The 15,063-nt window shown below is 39.6% G+C and overlaps 1 pseudogene; it reads left to right on the forward strand.

Moving 5' to 3' along the window:
* The first annotated feature begins 14,049 nt into the window (after positions 1-14,049).
* Positions 14,050-14,844, forward strand: LOC125937032 (ras-related C3 botulinum toxin substrate 1-like; annotated as a pseudogene).
* The last annotated feature ends 219 nt before the right edge of the window (positions 14,845-15,063 follow it).

Raw genomic sequence — 15,063 nt, forward strand, 5'->3', positions numbered from 1 at the left:
TATTTATTACATATCTATGCCTGGTTTTTGATTTGTGGCTACCATTAGGTTTGTGTATAACATCTGCATATAGCAGTCTGTATGAAGTTGATGGTCGCTTAAGTTTGAACCCATTCTTTACTCCTTCCCACCCCATATGGTGTCATATTTACATTCTTTTATTTTGTGAGTTCCTTGACTGATTTTTTATAGATATTTTTACTGCTTCTGTGCCTTCTACTTTTCTTACTCTTACTTATGGTCTTATCTTTCCATTCCAAGAATTCCCTTTAATGTTTCTTGCAGTGCTTGTTTAGTGGTCATGAACTCCTTTAGCTTTTGTCTGTCTGGGAAACTCTATCTCTCCTTCTATACTGAAAGATAACCTTGCTAATAGAATATTCATAGCTGCAGATTTTTTGTCCTTTCAGCTCTTGGAATACATGATGGTACTTCCTACTGGCCTGCAAAGTTTCTGCTGAAAAATCCACTGATAGTCTTATGGGTTTCTCTTGTATGTAACTATCTTATTTTCTCTTGTTGCTTTAAAAATTCTCTTTATCCTCTCTGGCCCTCTCTCTCTGCCCCTTCTCCTGCTTGGTCTCTCTCTCTGTCAAAAAAAAAGGTGGGGTGCCTGGGTGGCTCAGTCACTTAAGTGTCTTACTCTTGGTTTTGGCCCAGGTCATGATCTCACAATTCGTGAGTTCAAGCCCCTGTATCAGGCTCTGTAGGACAGTGAGGAGCCTGCTTGGGATTCTCTCTCTCCCTGTCTCTCTGTCCCTTTTCCTGCTAGCTCTCTCTCTCGCTCTCTCTCTCTCTCTCTCTCTCTCTCAAATAAACACTTTAAAAAAGTTTAAAAAATCTCTCTTGATCACTACTTTTGCCATTTTAATTACTATTTGTCTAGGTGTGGACCTCCTTGGGCTGATTTTGACTTTTGTGCCTTGTGGATCTAGATATGTTTCCTTCCCCAGATTAGGGAAGTTTTCAGCTATTATTTCTTCAAATAAATTTTGTGCCCCCCTTTCTCTTTCTTCCTTATAATGTGAATGTTATAATGCTTGATGGAGTCACTAAGTTCCTTAAGTCTATTATCATTTTGCATATTTTTTTTCTTTCTGTTCAGCTTGATTACCTTCCATTATTCTGTCCTCCAAGTCACTAATTTGTTCTTCTGCTTCCTCTAGCATGCTATTTATTCCATCTAGTATATTTTTTATTTCCTTTATTGTGTTCTTCATCTCTGGTTGGTCCTTTTTTATTTCTCTGTTAAGGGTCTCACTCCACTCTTTGCTCAAGTCCAGTGAGTATCTTTATGATCATTATTTTAAATTCTCTATCAAGCATATTACTTAGATCTGTTTCCTTTAGGTCTCTAAAGGAAGATGAAATTTCTGCCCCTAGCCCACTGTTGGGGCCACCGTATAACTTGTCTGTGTGGTTTTCTTCCCCTCATCCCAGGGCAGGAGAAACTTTGGGATGGTACTGGCCCCTGTCAGAGCTGTTTGCACACTGCCAGGCTTATGGCCCTGGTTTGAATGGGCTTGACAAAGAGCATATTAGAGGGGAGTGGGCCAGCTGGGGTGGAACATGCAGTTTTAACAAGGTATGCACTGATCCACACGTGAAATGAGACCTGTTGCCTTGCAGGGACCAGCCTGGGTGGACACACAAAGCATGCATGGGCATGCATGGTATGCAGTTTTAACAAGGTGTGTGGGGGGCTTCCATGGGATCTGTAAAGTGCAAAGTGCTCAAGTCAGGAAACATGGTTTACTCCAGTCTTCTGGGGGGAGGGACCCACAGCATAGGGATTGAGGGGTGACTGAAAAGGGTAGATCTGCTGAAGCCAGAGAGGGAGTGTACCAAGCAGTTCGGTACTACTACATCTCTGGCAAATGCCTGGTCTGACTAAACTCAAGTAAAGGTGACCACCGACTGCCCTGGAGGGCACTACAGGACCTCTTCCTCATAAGGCCATTACTTTCAAGAGCAAAAGATGTAGCTGACTTTCCTAACATAGAGAAACAGACACAGAGAATTAGACAAAATGAGGGGGTATAGGAATATGTCCTAAATGAAACAAGACAAAACCATAGCAAGAGACCTAAGCAAAATGAATGTAAATAATATGCCTGATAGAGAAGCTAAAGTAAGATCACCAGGGCACCTGACTGGCTCAGTCAATACAGTATGCAACTCTTGATCTCAGAGTCATGAGTTTGAGCCCCACATTGTGTGTAGAGATTACTTCAGTAAATAAAATTTTTTTAAAAATAAATGAAGTAATGATCATAAAGATATTCATTGGACTTGAGAAATGAGTGAGAGGGCGAGGCTTTGTGTAAGCAAGTTAGTTAGTGAATGTCAGTGGGCTGGTTCCTGTAGGTAACTGTGTGTTTATGCTGGGGGACAGGGGAGGGAAATGGTACCTGTGAGCTCCTTTGTTTCTGTAGAAGTCCTTCAGTGAACCCATCCTTCTGGGACACACTCTGATATTAGTAAATAACTCCCATATGCACCATGTGTTTTTCAAAGTGCTGCTTATATGCTGTATCTCCATGAGCTGTTTGTTGTGCTGTGTCTTTAAGCAAGGGGACTCAGCTTCCTCTGGGCTCTTTCAGAGCCAAGCCTGCTGACTTAAAATTCCAGACTTATGTCCCACTCACTTATTGTAAGAACTCAAGAAATTCATTCCCTCTAGTTTTAAAAGCCAAATGTTTTGGGGGCACCTGAGTGGCTCAGTTGGTTAAGCGTCTGACTTGGCCTCAGGTCATGATCTCACGGTTCATGAGTTTGAGCCCTGCATCGGGCTCAGACAGCTCAGAGCCTGAAGCCTGTTTCTAATTCTGTGTCCTTCTCTCACTCTGCCCTTCCCTTGCTCATGATCTATCTCTCTCAATCTCTCCCCCCACCCTCTCTCTCAAGAAAAAAACATTAAAAAAAAAATTGGGACACCTGGGTGGCTCAATCGGTTAAGCATCTGACTTCAGCCCAGGTCATGATCTCATGGTTCATGACTTCGAGACCCACACTGGGCTCTGTGCTGACAGCTCAGAGCCTGAAGCCTGACTCAGATTCTGTGTCTCCCTCTCTCTCTACCTCTCCCCTGCTTGTACTCTGTGTGTGTGTCTCTCTCTCAAAAATAAATAAACATTAGGGGCGCCTGGGTGGCTCAGTCGGTTGAGCGTCCGACTTCGGCTCAGGTCACAATCTCGCGGTCTGTGAGTTCGAGCCCCGCGTCGGGCTCTGGGCTGACGGCTCAGAGCCTGGAGCCTGCTTCCGATTCTGTGTCTCCCTCTCTCTCTGCCCCTCCCCCGTTCATGCTCTGTCTCTCTCTGTCTCAAAAATAATAAAATAAACATTAAAAAAAATTAAAAATAAATAAATAAATAAACGTTAAAAAAAAAGTTGAAAAAAGAACAGCCAAATGTTTTTGGGATTTTTCTTCCCTGTGCAGTCTCCCCAGAGTGAGGGTCTGTTTCTCCCCCTTCTTCATGCCTGTAGCTCCCTCCTGTGGTTCATTTGGATCCCCACCGCATCTCCTCCCTTCCTACCCTCTTGATGTGGCCTCTTCTCTGACTTTAGTTGTGGAATCTGTTCTGCCAGTCTTTTGATTGTTTTCTGGGCTATTTACACTGATACGAGTACTATCTGCTTGTATCCAAGGGATGAGTTGAGTTCAGGGTCCTCCTATCTGCCATCTTCCCAGCCTCTCCACATTTGTTAAGTTTGAATGGGGGGTACAGCTGTTGGTTGTTTTAGACTCTATGCTTATCTATGGGTAATATATTTTCCCAAATTAAAAAAAAAAAAATAAGCCAACAGAAGCTATTGGTCATTAAAATTATGAGAATTTTAAAATTAAGAGAAAGCTTGAACCATAAATGTAGGCAACTATCAATTATTTTACATCAGGAACAAATACTTGAGGGAATCTCTGAAGTGTATTCATTTCTAACCATAAGTAGTCATATATTCAGAGAAGAAAGCAGACTTCTTTCCCAGTAAGTAGTAAGTGGTGGAAGTATTTGTTAAATGACATCTAGCTTTGGCTGATGACTTTTGGACAGTGGTTCTAGAGTGGGCCTAGAGTCACCACGTGACTCTCTTATGTAGATGGATTGAGAACCACCTGCTTTGTGACATGATATCTTTTTTTTTTTTTTAATTTTTTGTTAATGTTTATTTATTTTTGAGACAGAGAGAGACATAGCATGAGCAGGGAAGGGGCAGAGAGAGAGGGAGACACAGAATGTGAAGCAGGCTCCAGGCTCTGAGCTGTCAGCACAGAGCCCGACGCGGGGCTCAAACTCACAAACTGTGAGATTGTGACCTGAGCCAAAGTCGGACGCTTAACCGACTGAGCCACCCAGGCGCCCCAATGTGACATGATATCTTTAAATGGCTAACACTGTAAACCTCAGATGGAAATGTGTTCAGGAGCATTAAAAAAAAAAAAAAAAAAATCAGGAAAGTATAGATTCTGACACCAGAGCACTGCCACAAGGTGGCACTAAAAGTGCAAGGAAACCATAGCTTAAATTAAATCACACGTGAAACTTAGCCTCCTTACCAAGTGTGCATGTGCATCTTGTTTGGAGACAAAAACGGAATATTGAAAAAATAACTAACAAGGGAAATTATAGCTAAAATACCTAAGGAATCCTAGAATGCAAATGAGGAAAAAAACAAAACAGAAAAAGAACAAGGAATACCACTTTTCAGATAAAGTTTAAAGTCGATGCCCTTCTTCAATGCCAGAATTGTCAATTCTCAAAGGAATGTTCTAGCATAAGAAGTATACTTCTAGGTATTTAGACGTCTATAATGGTTCTGAAAAATTAAGAGGGAAAAATGTTTAAATAGCCTGAGTGGCTTAGTCGGTTGAGCATCTGACTTTAACTCAGGTCATGATCTCACAGTTTGTAAATTTGAGCCCCGCACCAGGCTCTCTGCTGTCAGCATAGATTCCATTATAGGGCTTGATCTCACAAACCCTGAGATCGTGACCTGAGCCAAAATCAAGAGTTGGACACTTAACTGACTGAGTCACCCAGGTGCCCCACAAACAACATCCTTTAAATGAGTAAGTTAAGGTCCAGATTACCTAGCCAGCTGAACTCTGTGCTCTGTCCTCACTGTAGTTGTCTGAAGACCTGCCACCCTGTTCCTCCTCTCCAGCTGGACAGAGACAACCGGACAGATTTACACCAATACGTTACTAGAGTTTATTTCAGGGATAGGTCAGAGGAGGTAGAATTATAGATGCTCTTTCTTTTTCATTTTTACCTGCCTTTATTCTCTTTTTAATTATTATTAAATATTTCAAGTCGACAGAAAAACATAGAGGGTAATACAACAAACATCTAGGTACCCTCAGTTCAGCATTTTTACATAATAACATGATATATATTTTTATAAGAAATGAAATATTCCGAATACCTTCACCCTTTTATAGATGATCCTTCTAACTTTTACTTAACTCAAAGTAAACACTTCCCTGAATTTAATGTTTATTATGCCCATGCATATTGTTGTACTTTTACTACGTATATTATGCATCCACAGCATAATATACTATATAACCTTTATACATGATGAAATCATACTGTGCATCTCCTTACATCATTTTTTAGAATCTAAATTATGTTTTTGAGACTCATACATTTTGAGAGAGATAGGTTAAGTGTATTTATTTTAGCTATTCTATAGTAATCTATTCTATGAATCTACCAAAGTATACTTATCCATTTCCCGTCAATGGACATTGAGGTAATTTTCAGTTTTTGTCTCAAAATAATGCTGCAGTTAAAACTTTTGATCATTATCCATGTGTACACATGAGTTGAAGATATTGTCAGCTTGATCAAACATTTCTAAACTTTTCTCCACAGTTGTTGTGCCTGCTTAGACTCCTACCAGCAGGGTATCAGAGTCCTTGTTGTTCAGTTTCCTCACCAAGAATTAAGATTATATCAGTCAGGATAACTAAATCATGCCACAATAACCAACAACCACAAAATCTCAATGGCTTCATTCAGTCTTATTTCTTGCTCATGCTGCAAGTACAGTGTGGGTCAGCATTGAAGTTCTGTTCATCAGAGTCACTCAGGGCCCTGCGCTGACAGGGTCTCCAACCTGACACAAGCTTCTGTGAGGCAGGGAAAAACTAAAAAAGGGTTGCACTCTGGTTTTTAAAGTTTCTGCCCTTGGGGCGCCTGGGTGGCTCAGTTGAGCGAAGACTTTGATCTCAGTTCATGTGTTCAAGCCCCACATTGGGTTCTCTGCTGTCAGCACAGAGCCTACTTCCAATCCTCTGTCCCTTTCTCTCTTTCTGCCCTCCCCTGTTCTATTCTTCTCTCTCTCTCAAAAATAAGCACAAAAAAAAAAAAAGTGTCTGACCAGAAGTGACACACATCACTTCTGCTCATATTTAATTGGCCAAAACAAGTCATGTGACGACATCTAACTTTCAAGAGCTCCCATTTCTCCTTCAGGGTCTGAATGTTTGTGAATGGTTACCACAGTACTGATCGACTAATATTTACTAGTCCAGTGAGACTGAAATATTGTCTTGCTGGTTTTTTTTAATTTTTTTTTTTACGTTTATTTATTTTTGAGACAGAGACAGAGCATGAACAGGGGAGGGTCAGAGAGAGAGGGAGACACCGAATCCGAAACAGGCTCCAGGCTCTGAGCTGTCAGCACAGAGCCCAACGCGGGGCTCGAACTCATGGACCGTGAGATCATGACCTGAGCTGAAGCCGGACGCTTAACCAACTGAGCCACCCAAGCGCCCTTGTCTTGTTATTTTTATTTATATGCCTCTAATTATTACTGAGGTTAAGCATATATTCACATTTTTATTGGCCATTTGTGTTTCCTGTTCTGAAAATTGCCTATTTATATCCTTTGCCCATTTTTCTATTGAGTTTTTTAAAATTGATTTTGTAAGATTTCTTTATATTCTGAAGGATACAATCCTTTATGGATTGATACATTATGAGTATTTTCCTTCAGACTGGCATTTCTTTCCACTTTGCTTAAGGTGCCTTTGTTCATGGAAGTTAATTTTGATGTAGTCATATATGCCAGTTTTTTCCTTAATGGTTCGTAGTTTCTGTGTCTTATTTAAAAAATCTTTTCATATCCTGATATTTATACCAATATTTGCTTTCAGAACTTTTAAAGTTTGTTTTTTCACATTAATTCACCTGTTATTGACTTTGTGTATGAGATAAAGTGGGGATCTGATTCTTTTTACCACTTAAATGTAAAATGATTCCAGCCCCATTTATCCTTTTTCCACTGATTTATAATGCTACCTGACATAAATGATGTTTCTATGTATATATGTTTTTCTGGGATTCTTATTTTGTCCCATTGGTCTTTGTCTAGTCCTATGCTAAAAGTACACTATCTTATTACTGTGCTTTATAAAGATCTTTATATCTGGTTGAGTAAGTCCAACCACTTTGCTCTATTTTTTTCTTTTTTTTTTTTTTATAGTTTACGTGTTTTTAAAATTAGCAACTATAAAAAGATTGTGTGTCAGAGAAACAGAAACCACACTAGGTATTTCAAAAGAGGGATGTTAATATGAGGAAAGAATTTAACAGGCATTGGAGAATTGAGTGGCATTTTATAATGAACATGACAATATAAAAATGTGATTTGGTTCATGAGCAATTTTTGTACTTTGCTCTCAAATGATTGAAAAAAAATTGACTAAAAAAAGAACTAGAAAACTCTCTACTATCTTAACTAGAAATGGGGTACAAGTTTTTCTCAAGATATTGTGCACAATTGTTCAGAATAAAGCACAGAAAGCCCCTAACAGAAACTGACTTTAATACATTTTGCTCATATCTTTAATATTCCTTAAAATATATATATCAAACAATTATAAGAATATTACAAAAAAATCATATGCCAATAAATTGGGCAATCTGGAAAAAATGGGTAAATTCCTAGAAACATATAAACTACTAAAACTGAAACAGGAGGAACTAGAAAACTTGAACAGACCAATAACCAACAAAGAAATTGAATCAGTAACCAAAAATCTCCCAACAAACAAAAGTCCAGGGCCATATGGTTTCCCAGGGGAATTCTATCAAACATTTGAAGAAGAGTTAATACCTATTTTTCTCAAACTATTCCAAAAATAGAAATAGAAGTAAAACTTCCAAACTAATTCTACGAGGCCAGCATTATCCTGATTCCAAAACCAAACAAAGTCTCCACTAAAAAAGAGAACTACAGGCCAGTATCCCTGATGAACATGGCTATAAGACTTCTCAACAAAATACTAGCAAATCAAAGCCAAAAGTACCTTGAAAGAATCATTCACCATGATCAAGTGGAATTTATTCCTTGGTTGCAAGGATGGTTCAATATTGGCAAATCAATCAATGCGATGCACCAAAATAATAAAAGAAAGGATAAGAACCCATTTGATCCTCTCAATAGATGCAGAAAAAGCATTTGACAAAGTACAGCATTCATTCTTGATAAAAGCCCTCAACAAAATAGGGATAGAAGGAACATACCTCAACATCATAAAGGCCCACATATGAAAAACCCACAGCTAATACCATCCTCAGTGGGGAAAAACTGAGAGTTTTTCCTCCACAGTCAGGAACAAGGCAGGGATGTCCATTGTCCCACCGTTATTTAACATAGTACTGGAAGTCCTAGCCTCAGCAACCAGACAACAAAAAGAAATAAAAGGCATCTAAATCGACGAGGAAGAAGTCAAGTTTTCACTATTTGCAGATGACATGATACTCTATATAGAAAACCCAAAAGCCTCCCCCCAAAAATTGCTAGAACTGATACACGAATTCAGTAAAGTTGATGCAAAATCAATGTACAGAAATCTGTTGCATTTCTTAGCACTAATAAGGAAGCAGTAGAAAGAGAAATCAAGGAATTGATCACATTTACAATTGCACCAAAAACCATAAGGTATCTAGGAATAAATCTAACCAAAGAGATGAAAGATCTTTATTCTGAAAACTGTAAATAACTGATGAAAGAAATTGAAGATGACACAAAGAAATGGAAAAACATTCAGTGCTCATGGATTGGAGGAACAAATGTTGTTAAAATGTCTAAGCAATCTACACATTTAATGCAATCCTGATCAAAATACCACCAGCATTTTTCACAGAGCTAAAACAAAAAATCCTAAAATTTGTATGGAACCAGAAAAGACCCTGAATAGCCAAAGCAATCTTAAAAAAGAAAACCAAAGCTGGAGGCATTACAATTCCGGATTTCAAGCTATAATACAAAGCTGTAGTCATCAAGACAGTATGGTAGTGGCACAAAAACAGACTATTTTTGTTCCATAGATCAATGGAACAGAATATAAAGTCCAGAATTAGACTCACAACTATATGGTCAACTAATTTTCAATAAAGTGGAAAAGAATATACGATGGGAAAAATACAGTCTCTTCAACAAATGGTGTTGGAAAAACCGGACAGCAACATGCAAAAGAATGAAACCGGGCCACTTTCTTACACAATACACAAAAATAAATTCAAAATGGATGAAAGACCTAAATGTGAGACAGGAAACCATCAAAATCCTAGAGGAGAACACAGGCAGTAACCTCTGACATCCGCCATAACAACTTCTTACTAGATATGTCTCCTGAAGCAAAGGGAAGCAAAAGCAGAAATAAACTATTCGGATTTTATCAAGATAAAAAGCTCCTGCACAGTGAAGGAAATAATCAATGAAACTAAAAGGCAACCTTCAGAATGGGAGAAGATATTTGCAAATGACATATCTTGATAAAGGGTTAGTATCCAAAATATAGAAAGAACTTATCAAACTCAACACTTCCCCCTAAAAAATAACCCAGTGAAAAAATGGGCACAAGACATGAATAGACATGTTTCCAAAGAAGACATACAGATAGCTAACACATGAAAAGATGCTCAACATCACTCATTATCAGAGAAATACAAATCAAAACTACAATAAGATATCACCTCACACCTGTCAGAATGGCTAAAATTAACCACAAAGGAAACAACAAATGTTGGTGAGGATGTAGAGAAAGGGGAACCCTCTTGCACTGTTGGTGGGCATGCAAACCAGTGCTGCCACTCTGGAAAACAGTATGGAGATTCCTCAAAAAGTTAAAAATAGAACTACCAGCAATTGCACTACTAGGTATTTACCCAAAGGATACAAAAATACTGATTCAAAGGGATACATGCACCCAAAAGTTTATAGCAGCATTATCAACAATAACCAAATTATGGAAAGACCTGAAATGTCCATCCACTGATGAATGGATAAAGAAGATGTGGTGTATGTATATATACATACATACATACATACACACACATACACACAGTGGAATATTGAATAATATTCAATATCCAATATTCATTAAAAAGAATGAAATCTTGTCATTTGTAATGACACAGATGGAGAGTATTATGCTAAGCCAAATAGTCAAAGAAAGACAAATACCATATGATTTTACTCACATGTGGAACTTAAGACACAAAACAAATGAACATAGGGGGAAAAAAAGAGAGAGGCAAACCTGGAAACAGACTCAATGATAGAAAACAAACTAAGGGTTACTGGAGGCGAAGTAGATGGGGGGTGGGGATTGGTTAAATGGACAATGGGTATTAAGGAGGGCACTTGTTGTGTTGAGCACTGGGTGTTGTATATAAGTGATGAATCACTAGATTCTGCACCTGAAACTAAAATTACATTGTAGGTTAACTGGAATTCAGATGAAAACTTGAAACTGTATATATATATATATATATAGTAAGACAACTGAAGTGTAGAAGTTTAATTGCAGGTCTTTTTGCATCAATGATATGAACATGAAAGATTCAGAGATGACTGCAGGCAGATTTCTGCCTGTGCTATGTATATATGGACAGTCCTACCATGTGTTTCACATTTAATGATATTCTGCTTTTGGAATTTTAGTTATATGTATATAGAAAATGAGTTTAAACTTTTTTTAAGTTTATTTATTTATTTTGAAAGAAAGTGTGTGCACATGCAGGAAAGGGGCAGAGAGAGAGAGAGAGAGAAAAAATCCCAAGCAGGCTCCACATGGTCAGCGCAGAGCCTGATGCAGGGTTCAAGCCCACCAAGAGATCGTGAGCTGTGCCAAGATCAAAAGTCAGATACTTAACCAATTGAGCCACCCAGGTGCCCCTAGAAAATGAGTTTAATAACTCATCATGGTTCTGAATTGTCTTATATTAATCATTTCTTAAAACTTCTGTGCGTGTGTGTTTTAATTTATTTTTTAATGTTTCATTAGTTTTGAGTGAGAGAGCTCAAGAGTGAGCAGGGGCGGGGCAGAAAGAGGGAGACAGAGAATCCGAAGCAGGCTCCACGTTGAAAGCAGAGAGCCCGATGTGGGGCTCGAACCCATAAACCATGACATCATGACCTGAGGTGAAGTCAGACATTTAACCGACTGAGCTACCCAGGTGCCCCTCTTGTGTTTTTTATAATAAAAAATAAAAGTGATGCCAAAGAAACAAAAACAAGATATATCATTTTAAAATTCACATTGCCAGAGAGAAAGAAAAAATTCTAAATACTTTTACAAAAGAAAAAAAATCAGGGCATATTCAAAGTATAGGGAATTGAAATGACATTGTATTCTCAAGAGCAACAGTGGAAGGTTGTGGACAATGGAACCATGCAAAGAAGACAATAGAAAATGCTTTGAATGTGGCATTTCTCTAGTGAAATTTCAAGTGTGGCAGCAGAGTGGTGACTTTGAGTCAGTCAGTGACTCAGTTTACCTCCCACACATACTTTCTCCAGAAGTTGTTTGTGAATGTAATATAAAGGAAAAGGAAGATGTGGTTCCTCAAACACAAGGGACCCAACAGAGGAGAGACACGAAGCGGATCTTCTTTCAGTTATGCACTAAATCCAGAGATAAAGTACAATCACAGTAAAGTATTTGGCTCTTCAGTGAACAACACTTATGCAATCTAATAATGTCTACATTGGGTTTTTGAGTTTCTGATGTTATATGTATATGGGAGTCAGTATATATGGGAAGGGGGCAGGAGTTGTCCCTATAATCCCTTTGTTCATCTTAACACTCTTCTTTCCCATTCCCTTCATACTAGACTCTGGTCTCTATTGGACTACATAGTTGGTGATCGGATGGAGGTGTGAATACATACATCTTAGTGAATGGTGAGGTTGGGGAGGTCAATGACCAGACAAATGGATTATGTGTCAGGGGCACCAGCACTGGGATTTATGTGAATCAGTGGGGTGAGGGGACTGAGTGGAGGTTTGAGTTTGTAATTGGGTCTAGAAAAATCAAATACCTCAATGTTGTGAAATAATTCATAAACCCACTATATATAATATATACTCTTTAAACTTTCCTGTACACTTGAAAATAGAGATATTTAAAGAAATCTTTAAATATTATTCAATTGAATTAACGAGCATTATGGCAGATGATTTTGGTTGCTTACCCAGCAACCATTCCCTAATGTCTTTGCTAATTTTGTTCAGATATTAAGTTGTCAAATGTTTTTAAGGGAAGCTGGCCTTTCACTAGCCCTATAAGATGAATTTTGAATAGTCCAAACTACTAATGGTGATTTAGCTCCTTTAGCAGTGGTTTAAAAATGCACATGTGATTATGGATAATGAGAGGTGAGAGAAAGTCTGTTGTAAGGCTTCTGGGAAATCTTCCCCTGATGTTTAAAAATAGGTATGGGGGCATCTGGCTGGCTCAGTCAGTACAGCATGGGATTCTTTATTTTTTTTTAATTTTGCTTTTACATTTATTTATTTTTGAGAGACAGAGCACAAGCAGGGGAGGGGCAGAGAGAGAATGAGACACAGAATCCCAAGCAGGCTCCAGGCTCTGAGCTGTCAGCACAGAGCCTGATGTGGAGCTCGAACCCACAAACTGTGAGATCATGACCTGAGCCGACGTCAGATGCTTAACCAACTGAGCCACTCAGGCGCCCCAGGCATGGAATTCTTGATCTCAGGGTTGTGAGTTCAAGCCCTGCATAGAGCTTACTTTAAAAATAACAAATAGGGGCGCCTGGGTGGCTCAGTCGGTTAAGCGTCCGACTTCAGCTCAGGTCACGATCTCGCAGTCTGTGAGTTCGAGCCCCGCGTCGGGCTCTGGGCTGATGGCTCAGAGCCTGGAGCCTGTTTCAGATTCTGTGTCTCCCTCTCTTTCTGCCCCTCCCCCGTTCATGCTCTGTCTCTCTCTGTCCCAAAAATAAATAAACGTTAAAAAAAAAATTTAAAAATAACAAATAAATATAAAAAAATTAAAATAGGCCGAATAAGAGATACACTCTTCTTTCCCTTGAAGCCACTGGATATTTTAATGTCAGAACATTGTGTTTGGAGCTGCTGAAACCATATTGCAATTGTGAAGAGAGCCAAGAGAGGAGGACAAAGCTGCTGCACTGGTAAATGGAAGTGGGGAACAACCTAATGAAAGCCTGGGGCTAGTGAATTAACCCTTTGGCTAAACTATCTGGACATTTGTGAGAAAATGCATTTTATTGTTTCAGACAGTTGAGTTGATTTTCTTTTACTTGCAAGCAAATTCATCTTAACATATCCAAGGATTCTGGCCAAGCTAGTAAATACCTTAAAAAAAAAAAAAAGATTTCTAAAACCCATTGATTTTATCTTTTTAAAAAAAAACATTTTATTTTGAAACAATTGCCAACTTAACAGAAAAGTTTTAAGAAGAGTACAGAGAATTCCTCTACACACACACACACACACACACACACACACACAGATCGCATTCAAGTTTTGTGAACTGTCCCAATTATGTCCTTTATATTACCTGTAAGGGATCTGGGATCATGCCTTGCACCTAGTTGTCATGTCTCTCCAGTTTTTTGCAATCTGGGACGGTTTCTGAGTCTTTGGGTTTCATGATCTTGACATTAAAAAAAAATTCTTTTTTGATTTTCCTGTCTCTCCGCAGTTTTCCCCAGCTTTGGGTGGGGAGCTGCTGGGTTCCGGCTTCCGGTTGGCGGACAGCCAGGTGGTATGGACAGCAGCCCCCCACCCCCACCCCCCAGCACCCGGCTCCCTGCCCGCCCGCCGTGCCGCCCACTTTCTGCGGCCCAGCGAGAGGCCCAGATGCAGGCCATTAAATGTGTGCTGGTGGGAGACGGCGCTGTAGGTAAAACGTGATTACCCTCAGTTACACAACCAATGCATTTCCTGGAGAATATATCCCCGCTGTCTTTGACAACTACTCTGCCAATGTTATGGTGGATGGAAAACCCGTGAATCTGGGCTAATGGGATACAGCTGGACAAGAAGATTATGCCAGGTGACGTCCCTTATCCTATCCGCAAACAGATGTATTCTTAATTTGGTATTCTCTCGTGAATCCTGCATCATTTGAAAATGTTTGAGCAAAGTGGTACCCTGAACTGTGAAACCACTGTCCCAACGCCGCCATCATCTTGGTGGGAAGTAAACTTGACCTCAGGGACAACAAGGACACAACTGAGAAACTGAAGGAGAAGTTGATTCTCATCACCTACCCGCAGGGTGTGGCCATGGCTAAGGAGATTGATGCTGTAAAATACCTGGAGTGCTAGGTTCTCACGCAGCTAGGCTTCAAGACAAGGTTTGATTGGGGCACCTGGGTGGTTCAGTCCGTTGAGCGGCCGACTTTGGCTCAGGTCATGATCTCGCGGTCCCTGAGTTCAAGCCCCGCATCGGGCTCTGTGCTGATAGCTCAGAGCCTGGAGCCTGCTTCAGATTCTGTGTTCTCCCTCTCTCTCTGACCCTCCCCAGCTCTCACTTTGTCTCACTCTGTCTCTCAAAAATAAATAAATGTTAAAAAAAAAAAAAAAAGACAGTGTTTGATGAAGCTTTTCCAGCGGTTCTCTGCCCCACCTCCTGTCAAGAAGAGGAAGAGATAAATGCCTGCTCTTATAGATAGATGTCTGGGCCCCTCTCCTGTCCTGTCTCCCTCAGAACCTTTGTAGGCTTTGCTCAAAGATGGTGGAGACTTCCCACTCAATGCCAAACTTTTGTTACAGG

Source organism: Panthera uncia, assembly GCF_023721935.1.
Source record: "Panthera uncia isolate 11264 chromosome A3 unlocalized genomic scaffold, Puncia_PCG_1.0 HiC_scaffold_11, whole genome shotgun sequence".
Classification (NCBI taxonomy): Eukaryota; Metazoa; Chordata; class Mammalia; order Carnivora; family Felidae; genus Panthera; species Panthera uncia.